The sequence below is a fragment of the Ascidiella aspersa genome, chromosome 2, assembly GCF_963924565.1.
Source record: "Ascidiella aspersa chromosome 2, kaAscAspe10.2, whole genome shotgun sequence".
In the NCBI taxonomy this organism is placed as follows: domain Eukaryota; kingdom Metazoa; phylum Chordata; class Ascidiacea; order Phlebobranchia; family Ascidiidae; genus Ascidiella; species Ascidiella aspersa.
Window position 1 is genome coordinate 25,263,664 of NC_139448.1, and position 5,723 is coordinate 25,269,386.

Sequence of the window (5,723 nt, forward strand, 5' to 3'; positions counted from 1 at the left end):
TTTATTATGTTAACAGTCTCTATTGTCATTTTTTTTAAATATTTTTTGGAAACTGTATATGGTGTGCATAAATTGACGCAACAAATTTACATTCAACAAGTTTATTTCGAACATAATCATTCAAAATGCGTTTATTGGAGCGAATACACCTGATCCAGTCAAGTTAATTATACTGAAGCACAAAACATTTTTGCGCTGAGCAACGCAATTATAGGACTACGTATTTGATTAACGCAACTTGCGTTTTGATAAAACCATAAAGCGAAGTAAATTTTAATTTTATACAAAGACAATAGAAATAGCAGTGCTGCCGCTTTGAATTTGGTGCAGCAGAAAACTCCATGCGGTTGGCATAAAATAAATATTCCACACATGTGACAAGGCGGGTAAACGTCATTAAAAGTGCCGAAGCAGGACACGTACTTATTCGATTTCAATCAATGAAATGTCGTTGTCGTAAGTTTGCGCTGCAAGCATTTACCACCATTTCGAAATGCAATCGATCGGATATCGCACCACTCGTTCTTCAACAGAAAAATCTCCGGTGAAGACGGCAACCTTTCTCAATTGAAATTGGTTGGTGCAAATGTTTTGTAGGAGGCTATAATTGTCGCACGACGCCGTGAATGTAGTTTGCGCTTTTGAAGCTGACAACAAAGCAAAAAAATAAATTTTAACTTGCTACATGACAAAAAACACTTTTAAATGTTCTGTAAAACATCTACATAAAGTGTTAAAAAATTTATATCGAGAAGTTTAATCTTGTAATATATGAATTTATACGTTGCATGTTCAGTTAATTTCAGTATGCCGGCTGGTAGACACATCGCAAAGAAAAAACTGTTGCAACGTGTTTTTGGTTAGATTGTGCTTGATTCTGAACAACAACTTTTTGTGAAACTATTTGACAATCATTTGTTTGTAAAAGCGTTTCATGCTGAAACCTTTGCACACATAAAATCTCAAAGTACGCTAACTTTAAATTTGAAAAGAAATAAAACAGTTAAACTCGGAGAGTATAAAACCTACTTGGATCTAAAAACACTTCGACGAGTTTTTGTGTTTCCAAATCTTCAACGTGGGTGAGAAGCAAAAATATCTTGAACAAAACTGAGCAGATAGAGAAACTTTGAGACGTTTGCGCTGTAACAATTTCAAGCGATTAATCGTTATCCAAAACAGAAACTATTTTTATAAAATAATTCAACAATTAACTAATTAAAATAAATTACGCTCCTCATAATTGTAAAAATAATTTTGTTTTACTATTCCCTTTTACAGTCGAAACGTTTGCTTGTAGGCATACTTTTTTATCCCAAAAGCATAAAAAACTTATCTTTAGTCACAAATTGTTAACATTAAAATTATATAAACCATTGTGCCATTCAAAAACTATTGGTGAAGTGGTTATTTTAGCCATCGGGTAACAGAAATGTGAGATTTTAAATTGCCATTAGGCAAAGGTAATGCATGACAATAAAGCAGCCTAAATAAATTGAGGCTTTTAAATCCTCAATAATTTTGTGTAATAACATTTTTTTTATAATTTACTATTTAATCTGGTGCAAAGCTAAAACAAGTTCCACGCTAATTCGTGCTGGTTAAACAATTTAACAGTTATGTTGTGTAATATGTAGGTTGCTTACATAATGTACCGAAACTGACAACAGATCGGTCAATTGGTTCGGCTTTAGTCACTTCCAACAGATTGGTGGACAGATATTTCAATGAAAGCTGCTTCAATCGGTCGGGGTAGTACAAGGCGAGAACACAGGAACGCAGTTTCGCATAGTTCGGGTTGTTTCGGCAATCTTCTATCGTTAATTGCTTTTAACATGTAAAAAAATAAAACAAATGTTTTTTCTGTTTTCAACAATAGAAAGAATATTTTAATTTTCCTTATATAGAATATTATTTTATATATATATTTATTTTAAGTCACGATTTTAATCGCAACTTACACGTCACTATTTCGACAAACTTAAAGCGTTCACTAACTTTTTAAATTACGACTGGAAAACCATCAGCGTATGAAATCATTTACCATGAACTTTTTAGTACTGTATCGTTTAATCCGTTAACATTTCTTACCATTGCGGAAGACGCAATATTCACACAAAGAGTTGACATCATAAACATACCAATTGCTATCTGCAAAAAACAAAACAACTTTTAGTTTACTTTAAAGAAAAAAACAGTAGAGAGTTTGCTGTAGTTACGCAAACTTTCACTTTGAATACTCTACAAATATATGGTTGCAAACCAACAAAAAAAAACTTGGCCAGCCAATCTGTGTGAAATATTATTAGTTTAAAGTATCCAAGTATAAAATGCCCTAGCACACATTTATTTAAAAACCTGATTTTAGAATAAAGCATCAAACGAAACCGTTTACAGAAATTTGCAATACAAAAAATTTGCAATAACTTCGAGCAGATCATTTTAAAATATGTGGTAGCTATGTTAGACAAACCTTATCTACCGCGTAGTTAGTTTCAGGTTGCGACTTTGAATCACTTAACAAAATAAAGAATTGTTATCACTCTTTTACTTACCTTCATTTTGAGACTTTAATCGCTATCCAAACTGACAAGGTGTTTTAAACAAAATATCTCCGTTAAGCTATCTGCAGACAGTAGAAAGTTTGTATTTTAGACACAGATCCTAAATCGCGAACCACCTTCTGACCAGTTGCAAAATTGAAAGTGTTACGAATCTCTCCCAGGATCTCGCCAACGTGTCAATTCTGAAATTACGAAACACTTTCAATTTGCGCGGCTTTTTCCTGTCATTAAACTCGTCACTGTCAACATGCGTGCGCCGATCGTACACAATTCCCTAATTATTCTTCCTCACAAGTGGCACACTTTCCCTGGATAATTGCCGTCCGTGAAAAGTTTATAATTCCGGTAAGATTACCGCCGGTTTACAGACTGCACGTTAGGTTCCAGGAAAGGCGTGAGAAATATACTCTTATTAAACAGCGATTTTTATGACAGAAAAAATGTCGGCACCATAATATATCACCCCTTAATATACAAAAAAAATATAATCAATAAGAATGTTTCGTTTGGGACAACCATAGTCGTTGTTTTTAAGATCCGAGCAAAAACACAAAGGTTTTAAAATAGATCCAAAACAACTTTATTCAACATCAAGAGAAGAATACTATATAGTTACGCAAATCGTCAGTTCTGCTAAGATTCTTATTCTAGCAGAACTGACGATGCTATTCGTGTAAATTCTGCTCTTGTTGAATAAAGTTGTTTTGGATGTTTTTTACAACTTTTGTGTGTTTTGGATCTTTTTTACAACCTTTGTGGAAATGCCCGAGCAGGCCAACGTCCCGATATTAACCAAAAAATAATAATATTATTATTATTTCATCAACTCGTTGTTTTTCACATTCAATCTTTGCAGTTTCGTCCCTTACCAAATGCGCGAATTTCTCCGCTACACTGCTGGTTTAAAAACGGGCGCCATTATTTATACTTATTGATTCACGATCGTTTAAATTAAGCGTGGAACCCGGTTGTTAGTGTTGAAGCGAATCACCGCTGATCGACCATTAATCCCGTTTACGCGAAATCGCATCCAACTAATTACCGCATGCTGTTTCGGCGTTGGCTTCATTCCCCGATAAAAACGTGTTTATTTAGAAAATTGTCTGCCAGCCAAGAGTATTGAACTTTCGTGGGTAGAAACAACCTATACGCGTGACGTCAGGCATGCGTTGGGAAGGATGCGAGTTTTCGCCTCTTGCGTGAAATATACAATTACATCACGTTAAACCTGCGACAATAGCTTTATAATTCGATCAATTAAATTATTCAACGAAGGACTGTTCTGTTTGTCTACGCGAAAGTCGAAAAAGAAGCTTTGTAAAAAAAGTTTTTCTAGTGTTGCAGCAGTATAGATATTAAGGGATTATTAAGTCGTAAGATTAGCGTAATACGTGGGGTAATTTTAATTACAAATAAAGAGTCGTGGCTTTTGTGTAGGATATAGAAAACCATATACATGGTTATTTTTGAATGAATATTTTCCGCAATCTTTAAACAATGTCATTTCCCTTAAATAAAACGTAATTTCTTTAAAAACCAAAAAAAAATGTGCAATAACTGTAAAAAATGAGATCAAAGGTGGGATATACTGTAAAAAATGCGATATACTGTAAAAATGAGCTTAAAGGCTGTTCGATCACGGATGAGAACCGATATCCCATTGGCCATATGCCATAAATCAGGGGTCGGCAACCTTTCGTATGCAGTGTGCCACTTTATGACTAATGTCAAAATATCAACAACTAGCGTGCCAAACATTTTTCCATGTTTGGTTTTGCACTGGCAACCTCCGGAGTCGGATAAAAGCAACCCGACTCCGGTAAAAGTGTGCAATTTCATCTAGTCGCGAGTCCGGCTCAGACTCTACAACCTGTATTTCACCGATTTACGTAACTATAATAAGATGGATATTAACAATCCACTCATTGGGGTCATGGTAAATATGCCACCATATTCTATTCCACCTTAACAATTTACAGTTATCCGTTTCGAAATAACCCAGCTGTAAAAAATGAACTGTCACGAACACACAAACTGTGTTCTCTATTTTGGAATATACTTGGACGCGTTTCAGCCGATACGTAGAAGTGTTAACCATAAATTTCGCTTTCCTTTACATTAAGCTTTCGTAGCTTTCTGTCGATGTCAGGATAAGTTCGAATTTTACGTTTCATTGATTTTTTTTCGTTTATATTTTAACTAATTTTGGGTTAGGTTAAACTTTATAAACTGGCGTAATTTGTTTTCGATGCTTGATTGTCTTGATTGGGTTTGGTTTAGGGCTTGTAGGAAGAAGCACAGATGACTAGTTAACAGTGTTGTAATGACGTAAGTCAATGACTTACATAAGTGCACTTAAGGCACGGTTTTCAAATAACTTGACTTGATTAGTCTTGTGGACAAGATGACTTGACTTGATGTAAGTATTTTGGACAAACGACTTGGGTTAAATAAGGTTTTCATTAAAGATTTTTCATTACTTTTTTTTCATGATAAGAATTATTTATCTTAAGATTTGCACATAAAAAACTTTTGCTTGCAAAATGTTGTTTTTATGTAATTTTTCAGTAGAGGGTTTTGCTCATAATTTGACTAATTTACCAATTTTAATAGTTAAACGTTTCATTTTTATTAGAAGGACTTGACTTGAAAACGACTCGCGCTAATTATGTCTTGACTGGGATTTGACAAGTCATTTATTTAAAATGACTTGACTTAGACTTAAGTTCTTTCAAAAATCACTTGACTTGGACTTAAGTGTTTTCACAAATGGATTGACTGGGACTTAAGTCTTTTCAAAATGACTTGATTACAACACTCCTAGTTATTTTATAATTCTTCTAAGGCAGGCCTGTTTGGTGATAAACCCAGTCTTTGAATGACCAAGTAGTTTTGACCCGCAAGCTATTTTGTACCTTTGCTTTACTAGATTGGACAGTCATCATATAGCTCCAAATTTGGTTTTCGAACTAGGCGCTGCGTCGCCCTGGTGCGCACAGTTAGTCCGTATTTAACCCAATTGCGTTAATAAATGCTTGGTTATATTTCATCATTATTATTTATTTATCTTATATCCCCTGACATGTGCTGACGAATTCATTGTTGCAAAAATAAAAGTGTAGATTTTCTATTAAAGATTTTCTATTAAAGTCGTTTTGC